Here is a 17,503-nt window from a genome sequence, read left to right on the forward strand (position 1 = left end):
TAATCACTGCAACCTTCTACGATTCTAACATGATCCCTTCCCTAGAAAAGACATAACCCAGAAAAATGATAGTGTTCAACCAAAATTCACAGTTTGAAAACTTGGCATACTGCTGCTCTTTAAAGGTCTACAACACGACACAAAGGTAATCAACGTGATCCACCTCACTCTTAGAGTACACCAGAATATCATTTATGAGCACAATAACGAACAAGTATATAAGCTGATGGAAGATCTTATTCATAAAATCCATGAATGTCGTTGGGGCATTGGTCAACCCTAAAGATATAACCAAAAATTTAAAATACGTATATCGGGTACAAAAGGAAGTCTTAGGGATGTTTCCTCCTTAATCTTTAACAAATAATACCCGAATCGAAGATCAATCTTAGAGAAAAACTTAGCACCCTACAACTGATCAAACAAATCATCTATCCCCAAAAGAGGGCACTTATTCTTTACTTTCACCTTATTCAATTGCTGATAATCAATACACATTCTTAAGGAACCATCCTTCTTACGCATGAATAACATCGATGTACCCCACAGAGACATACTAGGATGGGTGAAACCCTTCTTTAAAAGATCCTTTAGTTGCTCCTTAAGCTCATTCAACTCAGCTGCAGCCATTCTATATGGAGGAATATAAATTGGATGCATGTATGGAATGAGATCAATCCCAAACTCAATCTCTCTATCAGGAGGAACACCAGGAAGTTCATTGGGGAAGACCTAAAAAATTCTTTCACTGCCAGGATAAAATGCGAAGAAGGACCCTCCAAGTTAGAATCATTAACCTAGGATAGATAATAGAGACACTGCTTGGAGATTAATCTCCGAGCTTTAAGATATGATATGAACCTCCCCTTAGGAGCTAGGGAATCACCGTCCCACTCAATAATTGACTCATTAGGGAACTTAAAGACAACCTCACAAATCCGATAATCTAGAGAAACATATAATGAGTTCAATTAATCCATCACCAATATAACGTCAAAATCCACCATATCTAATTCAAACAGATCTACCACAGTTTTTTTACTATCAATAGATACCACACATTTCTTATAGACTCCTTTAGCAATCACAAAGTTGCTTACCGGGATAAAAATTATAAAAGGGTCCAAAACATACTTGGGACCAAAATAAAAATGCACAACCACAAATGGGGTCATGTAAGAGAGAGTGGACCCTAGATCAAGTAAATAGTACACATCATGGGAAAAGAGTTTCAACATACCAGTCATGACATTAGGTGATACCTTGGACTCCTATCGGGTAGTGAGAGCATAGAGATGGTTCCAACCAGTGCCGGAGCAAGATAGTGCACCCTTTGGTATTGGAGCTGAAGAAGAGGAAATTAGAGCCTTGTTTGCCCCAGAGACAACCTTACCAATAGGATAGTTTCAAAGCATATGCCCTGGCTGGCCACATTTGAAGCACTTATCCCTCCCGTCATCACAGAAACCCCAATACAATCGACCATAAAATCTACAAGGAGGATATGATAGAGCTGATTGGGCCCCACTAGCCTGAGATTGGACACCCTGTGCCTTAAAGTAGTCACCACCTTAGAAATGCTTGTCTCCCGATGACTTTGGGAAGAGAGCACTAGCTGTAGAGTAAGACCCAGAACTATACCATTTCTTCTTGGTCCACTTACTACCATACCTGCCACTCTGTGGTTTGCCACCACCCTGCTCAAAAAATCTAAAATTCTTGCCTTACCTCTCTCCTAACTCAGCATGCTTCTTCTTCTCTTCCACAACTTATTTCATATATACCACCAACCTGGAGATATCTATGTCCTTGTTTAACAAGACAGCCTTACTCTCTATGATCAACTCTTGGGAAAACTTAGAAGCAAACTTTCTTATGCTAGCTCTCATGCAAAAAACCAATTCTGGAGAATACCACAACAACTGGTGAAACTTCAAGGCATACTCCTTGATTGACATCTTACCTTATTTTAGATTGACAAACTCTTCTGCTTTCGCCTCCCTCAACTCCTGAGAAAAGAACTAGTCCAGAAAAGCATTAGAAAATCCTCCTACAGAGATAACTTAACATCATCACCCTTGCTTGATCCTATTCCTTGTACAATTGGTGCACCACATCTTTTAGCTGGCAGGTAACAAACTCCTCACCCTCCATATTCATGGCATAACACAAAAAATCTTTTCTATCTCATCTAGAAAACTTTGAGGATCCTTCTCAACCTTAACACCAGTTAAGGTTGGAGGGTTCAACCTCATAAACTGACCAACCCCTGTGGCCTCAAAAAATTAAGTCATAGAATACCTCACTCAGATTGAGAAGCTACCAACTGTGCAAACATGTGAATGGACTAACAAAACTCAGCATTCATCACTTCAGCCTGAGGAAATCGAGAAGGACTAGAGAGAACCAGTGAAACTCAGGACGATTAGGTCCTATCAATATTATCCTCAATAAGGACAGTAGTTTGCATGAGCTTCAAATCATTAAGGAGGCATAATCTGAAAAGTAAACAAATAGGAATTAGAGGAGAATTTAGGACCTTAGACTCTATAACTCGAAAATAGAGCACAAGAAAGAGAAATATTCCTGAATGCCTCGTAACCTCTCCCTTATGAGTGTGGCTCACTACACACCCTTAAAAGAGAATCTACTCAACACGGCTTTGTGGACTCCCAATTGACCATAAACCTAGGGCTTTGATACCAATCTGATATGCCCCAAACCTGGGCCTAGTCGTGTCGAATGCCTCAAGTCCAACCAAGACTGGAGACTACCCCCAAGACCCAATAATAACTGCCTTGAAACCTATGTCAGATGAATTCAAAACATATAAAAAAATGGAACAAAAATAAATCAAAGACATTAAATAAAGTCTATAACCATAATCCAACAACCTTAATCAAATAACCAACAGCTGTCAACCCTAATGCCAATACCAATACTAAGGTTGACACTAATACCAACACAGCCTATGCCCATAGTAATCCTACAAATCCTCTAATCGAAAACAAAGAACATTTAGTTGGGACATACCCCCGACCATAGCCAAAACCAAAGTCTAAAAAACAAAAATAATGTAAAGAACTGCATAGCATGAAATAGAGTCTTTTGAAGTATGGAATCTCAGCACTTCAGTTTGACTCTGAGCTATCCCCAAATCTAAATACTAACCAAGAGGAGTAGTATGGCTGATTCCTGCATCGCGTAGGGATACAACGCCCGAAGATGTTTAGCAAAATGAATTCTAGCATGTACACAGGAATAAGGATAAAATAATGTCATTATTCAAAACCAAAGTAAATAACCATACATAATTACATACACCTATACTATGCCAAGAAAGGGAACTCGATTTAGCATGCATTTAAAACCATAATCTGGGTTGTATAGATTTACCATCATAATCCACCCACGGGCTATATGGGTCCAGTGTTACCCACTAAATATACCCAAGTGCGTGTAGCTGCATGAACCGATGACATCATAAGGGCCAAGGATTCCTATGTACCTTTCGACTTCCATGATATATTGATACAAGTATAACTTGAGGGATTCTCATGTACCCCACAAGCATATAGTCACCATGACCAAACCCATATCGATAAACATAAGTTTCCCATATCTGTACATCAAGCTCACACCTTCACGATTAGATATCGTAACCTATCGTTATTGACCAATTAAAATAAATTAGCACATAACCAAACCACTTATTCTAAGAGACAATTATCAAGGAATTATGAAGTGGTATCGCCATAGCAACTATACCTTGCAAGCAATGTCATTAGCCAACACTTAGGGGATTTCCATGTACCCCACAAAGTTTCCAGTTAAAACAAAGACATGGACACCAAGGCCTTTTCAATCCATTTAAAAACAACCAAACCAATTTAAGTTCCATTACCATATTATGCAAATTTAAGTTCCATTACCATATTATGCAATGTAAAGATTTCAAGAATAGCTAAACTATGTGACAAAGTATTCTCATTGACATTTTAACAAACATGTTGAGGGCATATAGTTTCCAAAAACAAAACCAAGTTTCAACTGACCATTCTCATGTAACCATATGTTCACTTATAACATGAAAAACCATAAGAAAAACTAGGGAAAACATTATCCAACCATGAACAACCAAAAACCCCAACCTCTATTTCAAAACCAAAATAAATCCATAATAATACCCTGAAAACCATTGTTAAAACATGCTCTTAGTTGAACTAATAATGAGGGAGGAGTAACATGCCATAGTCACAAAGATTAATAGAGAGATTTTGATCATTAAGCCTCTATATAACCACCTTGAAGAAACCCTAGACCAATCTTCTTGAGAGGTTTTTAGAGAGTGTTTTGATCTTCTAAAGAGTAGAATGAGGGACCAAATAGTGTTATAAGATGTGGGTTGTTAAGGGCTTGGGTGAAAAATGTCCAAAATACCCTCAGTTTAAAAGTTGTAAAAAGAATGCAGGAGGGTACGATTGGACCATCGACTCCTATCCATATCATACAAGTGGTGCCCTTAACTCGTAACTTAATTAGAAAGTTGGACACCATATTTTGTCCAACATACGACTCCCTTTCCCAGCTCGTATCATCACCATACGACTAGTACCATTCCAGTCATACCTTAGGCAGAACATCAAAGTCTAGACAATGGACAATATACGATTTGGACCCTACCTCTCGTCACTTAAACATAGAACTTGTCACCACCAACTCGTAACCACAATAGAAATCCAACCACGAAACACTAGACATCTTACATGTTAGTTCACCTAACCCGTACCCATACCATAAGACTAGTATGGTAAGTCATATGATGATAAAAAAGCTCAAAACTCGAGAAATTTGCAAGGACCAGATCCTAGGGTGTTTTAGGTTAATGGCATTATCAAGCCAAAATTTCAGTCAATTTGGGAAAACCCACATCCCCATTTCAATAATTAAAATAATATACTAATTCAGTCCCCTTAACTATTAAGTAAAGCGTGAATAAACAATTTAAACCATGGGGAAAGTAATTCAGGTAAACCTAATTAAAATCCCTCAACCTAATTTCAAACCCACAATTTAAATCACATGAAAATTCAATAATTTAATGTCACAATGTAAAAATACAAGTTAGGGATGAGCAACATGTCTAATATTTAGAACAATTTAAAGAGAATTCGAAGTTTGGAGCTTGAACAATGAATTTCTTTTAAAACACTTGAGCTTTCTTAGGTTTTGAGTTAAAGAGGAAAATTAATAATTTTGATCTTTGAAAACTAAAAGAAAAGGGTCACCCAAGTGTTCATACAAGGAGTAAAAAGATCAAAAGTCCCTCACCTAAGTGGAAAAAAGAAAAACAAGACGAAATTAAAACAAAAGCGTGGCACATCCTTATTTCGAATATGCTAATTTTATTTCCAAAGAACCAATTTAATAATCATACTAACTGAGAAGTGATGTGTGGTTAAATGACATATTAAAGAAAATAGACAGACCTAAGCATTCTGGTAAATAACAAAGCCTCCAACAAGCATTATGTAGGCTACAAGGAAATTGCAGGTGATGCCAATAACTTACTCAATTATGACATACCAGAGCCAGGTTCCATTTCCATGTCAAATGTGGAAAAGTTTTCTTAGAATTAACAAATCAGCTAAGCCTCACAATAGATGATATGAACTAAATATAGTGAAAATACACAACTCTTTTATGTGATAATCAGAAACCCATTTTACATGACATTTCACGTTCTAAAGAAACAATATTTTAATTTTCAAGCTAGAAACTATGCTACGATTTTGCTAGGAAAATAAAATATAAATTTAAACTTGCTAAATTAAGACAATCATATTTTCCGTGTTGCAAATTGCAGTACATTCAGCAAATCAAGTTAACTATGAGAATGTCAGGTGAGTAAATTCCACTAATTATCCCCCTTTCATGAATAGCTAATTAAGAAAACCTTATTTGAACGTATTAAATTGTATCACACACTCGTCACTTCAATAAACTCTTTTTATTTTTTTGATAATTGTGGTGTCAAATCCAGTATTTTACACCTCAACTAATTTCATAAGATACCTGCCACCTTCCATCAGTAGCAAGTACCAGATAACTCTGTCAAGGCACAGATGGAATGAAATCGCCTAGTGTTTTTGCCCTCTTCTAAAACTCTCCACTCACTTTATTGATCGCTAGACCATAATCTTAGATGCATCACTTTAGTAAAATATTATAGGAAGAAGAATTTAAAACATAATTAAACCATTACTATTCATGACAGAAAAATTAGAAACTTGAACTAATTTCAATCACCTATCATCTAATACTGGAGCTTCCTCTTGATTATCATAAAAAAAGAACTGGACAACTAAGTTCCCAATGCCATCCGTTACCATTAATACTTGTAGATTCTGAGCTAGCATATTATATCCCTAAACTTATATAACTAAAGATTCAAAAAAAAAAATTCAAAAGAAATAAGTGGAAAAACAAAGAGGTATATGCAAACCTAGAGGTTCCAGGATCTTTGGTACTAAGGGGAGCATAAGATCGATTAGGATTAAGCAACGACGTCATTGCCAATTCACATCGGGTAGGGCCCACTCTAATCAAACTCCAATAAATTCTTAATGTTCATTCGGTTTATAAACATCTCTTACTCTCCATAATTTTTAGAAGTAACTTACCTTAAAAACACTGTCAGAAGGGTACAAATCCATCAAATTGGGATCCAGTTATTCTTTCAAGCTTGTCCTGCTAGTGGAGTCTGGTGATTTTCTCAAAGCTTCTAGTACCTACAACTATGTAGCATTAGTCACTGCGAATAATTGATTTATAGTGTGCATGTAAGTGTGTACATATATGTATGTTATGATGCAAACATTTTAGACCTATACATAGACACTATAAAAAAAGTGTAGCTATGTACATAACAACATGCAATGAATTTTCTGATTCTTTTTCTTTTAGCAAAGTAATGCATTTAGGAAGTTGATGAACTAATCCTAAACCCGAGAATAGTAGACTTCCCAATTTGATGAAGATGCTAGGTAGGTGATATCGAGTCATATATTGACCTTGTCTAATGAATGTAAAACATATTTTCACAGCTTTCATGAGTTTATCTTACTCAATTTTATATGATGAAATCAATATACTTCCTTCTTTTTTTAAATCACATAACAAAGTAGAAGTGACAATATAGGAAATAGAATCCACAAGGAATCATGCCTTTAAAATAGTTTGAGAGCAATAAGAGTTACAATGGATAAGGAATGTCTTTCGGCAGATTTCATCACATTGCCTTCAGTAGGAGTGACTGCCTCTTTTTACTTTAAACATCTCAAAAAGAACAACACCAAATACATACACATTAGTCTTTTTAGTTGTCAAACCATCCCTTAAGTACCTACAATAACAAGAGAAACAAAGAAAATCAGAGAGAAGTTTTAATTTATTCTATTGTGTATTGTTGGTTATGTTGCTTGCTCCGGAGCTACATAACCATAGGTTCCAAAAACTTGTGTTGCAGAGGCTTCTCAATGATTAGTTATCCCCATAAGTTTTTACAAAATAAAATCTAAAATATATTATAAAACAAACGCAGTGAGAATTTAGGTTTGAAAAATAACTGCCATCAAAGAGAAAAATCGGGCACCAAAAAAGCTACAACCTTTGCTCTGAAAAATTCATCAAGTAGGATGTTACTTTGGGAGGGGGTGGGTGGGTTGTAATTCCTTAAATATTTCCAATGATATAAGTAAATAAGTAATCAAAATGGTCCCTATAAGTACTATCTTCCCGCAATATTTCTATAAGTAATCAAAATGGTCCCTATAAGTACTATCTTCCCGTAATATTTCTCGACTCTTCAGTGTTTGTTAAAATGAACCATAAAATCATTCATCCATGGTAGAAAAAAATTCTAATGTGGTTTCCATTTATAGCCATAAATAACAAAGTTTTGCGTGACAATAGGGAGAGCTAACCAAATATCCATCAAGTTAAGGTTTGGCAATTACCCGACAACCTAAATGTGACCTGAAGATGATAAATGTAAAAGAAATGAGAAGATACATAAATCATGAAAATGTTGAACAGTACAAAGCAAAAGACATACGTATCGGTCATACCAAAAGAAAGATCCAACATATCATTTTTGACATCTGTTGTATCGTCTAGCTTATTGTAATGCTCCATATCCTATCAAAACCAAAACATAGATGAGAAATATAACATATTTATCAGATCAGAACAACTAAACAAAGATTTATAGTGGCTCCCAGCTATGAGGGAATAAGAAGCCAATGAAATTATTTTGATACCAATTACTTACCATGACAATCACATGACATGTGAAATAGGCAAGCAAAGCTTCACATGCTCCTGCATCACAAGCCATACTATGCAATTAAGCTAATAACAAGGCATTTGTTATGGTACTTAGAAATATTAGTATCACAAAAATATTTAAAAGTGTTCTTATTAACAATGTTCCTATTTATCTGAGTGTGTCCTGAAGTCTAAACCACAATAAGTAGGCAATGCATGTGGCAATCATGTAATTTTGCCAATTTTTCCTAGAAATGAGAAGCTGCATAAATCGTAGAAATATTGAATTGTATAAAAGAAGAGACATGTGTATCAGTCACACCAAAAGTAAGATTTAATATATCATTTTTGGCATCTGTTGGCTCTTTTAGATTGTTTTAATACTCCACATCCTGTTAAACACCAAAAATATAGATAAGAAATACTGCATATTTATCAAATTAGAACGATCAAATAAAGATATATATACAATAGCTCCTAGCTAGGCGGGAGTAAGAAGTAAATGAAATTATATTGATAATAATTACATACCATAACAATCACATGACATGTGGAACATGCAAGCAAAGTTTTACACCAGTTAAGATAATAGCAAAACATTTTTTATGTTATTTAGAAATGTTAATACCATAAAAAATATCTAAAAGTGCTCTTATTAATAATGTTCTTATTTATCTGACACAATAAGTAGGCAATACATGTGTTAATCATGTAATTTTTCCTAGAAGTATCCATCTGTGACTCATGGAATATCTAATGCCGAAGTCGAAACAGGAAGAAGTATCTTGAATATAAAAATTGCCATTTAAGACGGTCAATAAAATTTATGCTCAAATCTGCAGGCAAATATTTTTTTTTCATTTTTTAAAGAACCTTTTAGATAAGTAAAAGTGCAAGATGATGTTAGTTGATAATTCTAACAAATTTAATAAATTCTCCCAATTGACAGAAACAAATATCAACATTTACTAAGTTGCGTTATCATTTTTAAATTGTCAGCGAACTTAAGTAGTTGAGGATGATAAGATTTGTACAAGATAAAAAAGTCAACATGCTTCAACAAAGCTGACCTTAAATTTTAATGTCATTTTTACGTGCAGCTTCTAACATAGACATTCCAGTAGGGTCCTTGATATTATTTTGTTCTCCATCCTTGTCAACAAAGTTACAAATATTCTTTAAATCACAAAAAGAGACAACAGAACAGTAAGTTTGTGGTAACTAAATAAATGTGGCATAATCTCATGATATTTCATCAGCTAAATTATAGAGGCTAACCAATACAAGACGACATTGGATGTAATCAAGGAGACATTATAAAGTTCAAATTTATCATCATATGAAAAAAGACTATTAAATCAATGATATAAAATCTACATGAGATAGTGTATTAGATTTCAAAGTACATAAGTTTGAGGAGGAATATTGGATTGTAATAAGAACTTCCCCTACTGACATCATCCATTTGGAACATATCATCTAGTAATTAAAAAGAACCTCAATAAGCATAAACACACACCACTCTTTTGCATGTCAAAGTTACTCAATTTGTTGTGGATAAGGAAATGGTTGTCTAAGAAACATGACATATTATTTCATAATCGAGACATATGTGCCGAATTTTAATTAATATTTTCTTGAAAAAGATGCAAACTCTCTAGTAGATTCATTTACATTTATAGATTAAAATCATCTCAATTTTGAGCACTCAAGAAGTCAGAAATGAAGTAGAAGATTGGCCCATTCAAGAAGGAAAATGATTAGAGAATGTGGTTGATAATTTTTATGTGAGTCATGCCACGATAATAAATTAGGCGCTATATGAGAGGCAACTCAAGTTAATGTCGTTATTTTTATTTTTCAGTTTTTCTTTAGTATCACCTTTAATTTTGTTTTTATTTTGTGTGGACAAGTTGAAGGGAAGTCTGAGTACTTGAGATCTTAGCTAAGAAGCATGACAAAAATAATAGGAGGGTCCTTCAGAATTTATTGATAGATGAGATGCTACTATCTAAACCTAGAGGCCTCAGAGAGTATTTCTATTCTCCATTCTTTGATTTATACTTTGGGGACAAAGTATGATTTTAAGTGTGGGGTGGAGAATCTTTCGATTTGTTTAGGGTGAAGCTCTATATGATTTTCACTTTGATTTATTTTCTAGTTTTGACCAAGTTAAAAAAGTTATAAAAAGATTTAATCTTTGTTTATTTTCAATTTTTGTTTAGTAGAAACACATTTCACCCACCCTTTGATTTTTTTTCCAGTCTTTTCCGTGGGTGAGCCATTTCTACCCAGTATTCTTTTTGATTTTTAGTAATAATTTTAAATTTTTTATCATTAGGAATAAATAGAGATGCTATAGCTAGGTGCTACACATGACTACTTATTGCATGTGGTTTGAATTTTATGGCATGATGTGAAAATTAAATGACTTCTATGAGACACCTAGGTTCTTTTATCTGACTTGTGTTTGATTTTGGCTTAAAATTAAATTCGTGCAATTACTTGGTCAAGAGTCTATAATGATATATCTTGATTTGCCTAACCTTAGTTAGATCCATTAAGCCTTTAGCCTATTCATTAGTAGCATAATATGTAGCTTATTTATTTTCTTTCAATTGACATTAATTTGATTCAAAGCTCCTAAGCACTTTAGTTGAAATGTTAAGATATTAAGGAGTGTAAGATTGAAGAAGGAAAAAGGTGAAAGTGAAGCCCCTAAATAATAGCTATTGGTGTGTTGAAAAAGTTTATATGTTGTGGTTGGGAGTAATTGTCATGACCCAAAACTGGGACTGGCCGTGACGGGTATCTCAAGCACACCAAGGACTACCCCCCTTAGACTTACCTCAAGAACACAATAAAAGTAAGCAATGAAATTCAACCAAAATAATGATAAGGATAGTAAAATTAAAATGACAATTCTAAGAATTTAAATAAACAACTAGTCCACAATTGTTCACAAAAGCCTCTAAAACCAGAATACCAACAGAGTAAAGAAATGTCCTCGACTATAACAAAAAGGAATTCACAATTCCCAAAGTATGAAAAGAAACCTAACAAAATAAAAGGGCCTTCCAAAAAATTGAGGCGTACCACTTCAGAGCTGACCCATAAGAGTACCAAGCCACCAACACTGTATAAGAGTAATATAAAAGTACTTCGAACCTACATCATGAAATGATGCAGCATTTGGAGATAGTCATTGGGAGAGCATTGGAATGTAACTCAACGCAAAGGGATAAAATAATGCCACTGCCAAAAACTAGTAAAACCATATGCACAACATTAATATATACATATATAGGATGCTGAGATAGGGAAGAAGGCCATGAACTTGAGAGTTTAAACAATTAACCTGAACTAAGTAGGTCGCTCTATTCTAAAGACAGCCATTGGCTATATGGGTCTGCTGGAAGGGCCTTAGTGTGTGTTAGTGATATGATGTAGTAACACGACACTTTTGATGCTTAAAACTATGAATTTATGCATGAACTTAGGGTGTTTAGTTAGATATGACGTACTTTGGTGTATATTGCAGGTAAACCAGGTCTATAACAGTGTTTGAATGAAAAAAAGAAAAAGACCTGAAAAAGACCAAAATTAATCAAGATATGAGTCAACTCATGAGTTGTATAATCAACATACAACTCATAGGAGGAATCATACCTATAATATAATAAAACACCAGGATGAAATGCCAAGTAAGGGTAAGATTCAAGCATGTATACAAGTCACAAGATGAGTATTTGAGTTGTGTCAACCAATCGTAACCATTCTGGAATCAAAGACCCAAACAAAAGACCAAGTGAAGAAATATGAGATGTCTAGAGAAATTATAAGCATAGAGAAACCTAAGATACTATTCAAAGATTGAAGTTTCAAAAGTATACGAGTTGGAAGTCTGAGTACGACTTGTATAGGGATATAGTATACAACCCAGTGTTCAAGACTAGCAAGGACAAAAGTCTCAGGTGGATAAGGATGGACGACATGATTTGTACACTCGGGTATGACTCATAAGAAGAAGTTGCAAGCTGAATAGAAAGTTGAAGACGTTGGAAAATCTGATACTGGAATAGATACGACAAGGCATGGTATGACTCGTATGATATCGATACGAGTGAAGACCGAGTTGTACCAACTACCGAATTAACTTTACCTTTCCTATTTTTATTAGGATTTTAAGGTTATTTTAAGATAATATAAATATCTTAGGGTTTATCTTTTATCAGGTCACGTTCTTTTACATATTATTATAATACTTTCATAATTATTTTTTAGATTTTAGGGTTTATTCAATTAAAGACTTTGGAGTTTAATCATCTTATTCTTATGTAATTCATTTTATTTGTTTTTCATTGATAATCATTATTTATTGTACAAAAATGAGCAGCTAATTTTCTTGACTAGGGTTGTGGGAACCCTGGCAGATTAACTATGTAGAGGAAGTGTGAGATTCAACTGTTCTAAGGTTTTTGCATATATCTTAATCTTCTTCATAAAAATTAATTTCAAGTATCTGCAGTACCTTGAGATAGCCTGTATTCGGATCCATCCCTACTAAGGAGTTTGTGATTGGGAAAAGAAGTTAAGACAGTGATTTGGGATCCTTCTACCTCCACCATTTAGTCTTCGCGTCCTATCTAATCACTTGATCCCACCCAGTGATAATGAACTGAGGTCGTAACAAGGGTCAACAAGGCAACACCCTAAGACTTACCTGATAAAGGGTTAAATTTATCTTCTAGCTGACCCTGTAGTTGATATTACCTATCTTGTAGACTTTACATACAGAATAACTGAACTGTCGGGTTGATCACGAGAAATTTATGGAGTTAATAATCCAAGGAGAACACGAACCTAGTGTTCATATCTTATTGATTACAACTCAAAAGCACTCAAGATCTGGTTACTAACAATTGATACTACAAATCCCTCATTTAGTTTCCTGTTGTAACGCCCTAAAACTGGTACTCGAAATACTACACGGTACTCATGACCCCGAAGGACCACAAGCTAACCCATTACTGATATTTGTATCTGAGCACTACAGAATATACTGTATAAATATGGTAAAAGGTTGAAAGTCTATAAGGTTCAAATATCTAATAAAACATAACATCTGGAAATACGATTTATCAATACCAAAACAAAACTAAAATAACTGTTTAAACATGCTATAACCTGAAAGCCTCTAAAAATGACTGAATAAGGAGTTGATGGGATATATCCCCAAGTAACTCCAACTACTGAAATAAACTAAGTACTGAAAGAATGAAATAATAAAATAATCATATCCTCGAATGATAAGTACTCAGTACTAGTCTGACTGCTGAAACTAGAATGCTACTTTTGCTCTGTAGGTCGTACTTCTGAACCTATGGTATAAAACACCATAGCATGAATGCGTCAGTCTGATTGAATGTAGTGGTATGCAAGTGAGGTAGGCTGAATTCAAAGGTTCATATGCATGAACAATACTGACTGATTGAGTAACATGAATGTGGAAATAAATGCATGAATACATAACTGTAAATGGGATCATGACATCACTGAATCTGAATACTGATAATACAAGTTTTGTATAATTGATCTAATATTATTTGAATGACTGTGTCTGGCAGTCCTATTTCTGATAGAACTAGCTGAGTTTCATACCGAACTAGGTGACTGTATCTGACAGTCCTGAATTTTGTAGAACTATCTGAGTTCTATTACTAAGACTGAGATTGAGACTGTAACTATGGGAATTAGTCAACTAACCAACATGCCCCTTTTCTATATTAAGTTAGGGTCCAATCTGTAACCCTAATTGGAAGGGTGTTAATACCACGCCACTGGTAAGGACAAGTTGTGAGTGACCATCATCTGGTAGTGTCCCCAAAGGAGAATGGTGGGACCCTTATCTGGCAGCATTGATCCACTTCATCAACCCTTAACTGACATTGGTGATGTCTCAACCTATACTAGCTACATAGTTTTGGAATGCAAGAATTGCTTCTAAGGGTCACACCCTCAATGGTCAATGTGTGTGCCCTCATCCTTAGGTTCGCTCAGTGCTGAATTCTACTCCCAACTAAATAGATACAGAACTAATTATTTTGAGATGAACTGGACTGAGTTCATTGAGTTCCATGGACTGACAAACTATTACTGAATTGGTTAACTGACTGAGTTCATGAGATTACTGAGATTTCCTGAGTCATGTAACTGACTGAATTCTACTGATCATGGCATGACTGAGATTATCATGAAACTGACATTGGCTTTAGGCACACAGCTAAATTGTCGGGTATAAATACCCCTAGGACTTGATAGCATAAAAGTAATTCATGGCACAAGTTCAAAAGCACAACAATGGTACACATATATCCATAATTCATTGACTAAGACATTTCATCAAACACTTGACATGTATTAACTTGTACATGAATGGGGATTTCATACTATCATACTATAATGACATTTTTTCCTTCACATAGGCATTTAATCAAACATATGGGGAGCATACTTTGGTTATACCATTATCAATGCATCTAATTATCATGGTTGCATAAATAAATTTGCAATTTAGAGGGTTTATCATTAATATTATGCAAATCATCACATAATAGGATCAATCATTGGAACATGAAATTTAAAACATGAATCAAAACCTCACAACAACATGGACATGAATTTCAATTCAACTAAATCATGGACATTCATAAATACACAAATCTTGGATTTTAAAAAGAGATTCTTGAGCTTCATGGGGAAAGGGGCCCATGAATCAACACTTGACATACCTGGGTGGATGATTTCTTAAAGATTGATGGAGGAAAGCTTGAATTCTTACCTTGGGATTAGACACCTAGGGTTTCTTGTTCTTAGGGATTGATCTTTGAGAGAAACCCTAATTTGGTGTTGTAGATGAATAAATAAGTTATGTGCTCTGGCCTGGTATAATTAAGGGTTAAAATGAGTGGAAAAAGACCCAAATACCCTTTTAAACATGGCTTAAAATTGTTGATAAGAAGTGCCAATGGTTTGGGCGATGATTTGTCATTGGCTCGATGGTCCGTCGGTCCTGACCGTCACACTTGGCTAGAACTTAAACTTTCTGCCTTGTCTGCGACGGTTTGGGCGACTGTCCATTGTATCTCAATGGTCCGTCAGTCCTAGACATTGCACTTGACCCGAAGATGGGTTCACTACCTTAGTCACGATGGATTAGGCGACGGTCCATCGCTAGCTCGGTGGTTCGTCGTCCTGACCGTCGCTTCTGGGCAGTTCCTATAGTTCTCTATGAAACGTCCATAACATTTTGCTTCGATACCGAATTTGGATGAAATTGGTATCATTGGAAAGCTAATTCAATTACCCATATGATAAAAAGTCAAAATTATGGAAATTCTATCTGATTTAAGAATTTATCATTTAGAAAGTTATCACTAAATCTTCTGGAGACTATATTTGACTTAAAGAAAGTTTGGGGTATTACACCTGTACTGCTCATGGATTACATCAAGTAAAGAAACTATTCACATTTTCCCTGTGGGATCGACCCCAACCTAGTGAGGTTATTATATTTGCAATCGATAACATTATACTTCTAGTAGGAGTGTAGTTTTGGGCGACATCAAATTTTGGCACCATTGCTGGGGACAACAGTTTGAGTAGTAAATTGTATTAATAAAGTTTATGAGTTTTTAGATTCTATTTTTGATTTGGCATACACCGGTGTATGCCAATTACTAGTAGTAGAGGCAATCCCTTGCTCCCATTTAATCTAGAACTAGAGAGAATCCTTCAAACTCTGAGAAGGATGTCAAGGAAAGTTCGCGAAGGGGCTTAAGATCCCCTACCTGTGGATCCAAATGAAGCACTCCTGTGTGTTTCTTTAGATCCACAGAATATTGTAGACTTATAGACACAACAATTGTTGGAGCAAGAACGTAGAGAAGTCAAAGAGGACAGACTTGCTGCAGAGGCGACAGTAGCTTAGCAAGGTAGACTAGTAAAGCAGAGATAGGTTATTGTTCATTGAGTTCAGAGAGGCAAAGCTCTATTTATTCTGACATATCAACACTTAGACCCATATGAGAATGATGATGAAGATCTAGGTTATGTTGAGCCTACGGTCTGGCGCCATTGTTCCTCCTGCTTTAGCCCCTAATGTAAATTTGATATCACTATTGCTATGATCCAATAGCTGAATTTGAAGGGTGTATTTTGGGATGCAGCTAAGGATGACACAAACATGCACCTTATAAATTTTTTCAGGATCTGCAAAAATTATAATATTTTAGGGGTTAATCAGGAAACATTGAGATTGAGGTTGTTCCCATTATCTTTGACAGGTGAAACATCATTATGGTTAGGAGAACTTCCTAGAGGATATATCAATACTTGGCATAAGTTGAAGACATAGTTTCTAAGTAGATTCTTCCCTCTTGCATGAATGTTATAGTTTAAGGATGAAATTTACAATTTTAGATAGCTACATACAGATTCTATGTATGAGGCATGGTTTTGATTCAAGAAAAAGCTGAGCATGGTACCAAATCACATAATCAGAGGATATAACTTGTCTGAGATCTTCTATTGATCATTGAATAATCGTTCAAGAGTTATGATAGATATTATTTTAGGAGGAGCATTTATAGATCTTTGCTAGGAAGCTGCATAGGAAATGCTAGATGCTTTTGCGGTTACAAATAGAGGATAGTATACTTGAGATTCAAAACATGGTGGTGGTATGTATGCTATTAGAGAAAAAAATACTTATGGAGCAACGAATGACATGGTAGCTCAAGAGGTTGCTTAACTTCATATAGATATTAGGTTGCTTACAAAATAATTTGCGTCAATGAGTGTTGAGAAGGTGAATGCAGTTGTGGTATAGGGTTCTACTTCTAAACCATTTGAGGTCCAATATGAAAAAGAGAAAAAGTATCTTGATCTTAGAGTAGTGGATTTCCAAGCACAAGGGCAAGGAAATCAGGGTCGGAGCTATTATAATGATAGATATAGGGATAGAAGTAAAGATAGAGATGGTGATTGGTGGCATAAATATGACTATAAGGAGAAGAGTAACAAGTATATTCGACCAAGTAATCTAGATATAGATTTTAGAATGGAGGCCCTTTTGTCTAAGCTGGTCAAAGGGCAGAAAGTCAAGAGAATCCCC

At 35.1% G+C, this 17,503-nt stretch overlaps 1 pseudogene; it reads right to left on the reverse strand.

The window, feature by feature from the left end:
* Positions 1-7,921: 7,921 nt before the first annotated feature.
* Positions 7,922-12,886, reverse strand: LOC107879148 (annotated as a pseudogene).
* Between the last annotated feature and the right edge of the window lie 4,617 nt (positions 12,887-17,503).

This window comes from Capsicum annuum, chromosome 8, assembly GCF_002878395.1.
Source record: "Capsicum annuum cultivar UCD-10X-F1 chromosome 8, UCD10Xv1.1, whole genome shotgun sequence".
Taxonomy (NCBI): domain Eukaryota; kingdom Viridiplantae; phylum Streptophyta; class Magnoliopsida; order Solanales; family Solanaceae; genus Capsicum; species Capsicum annuum.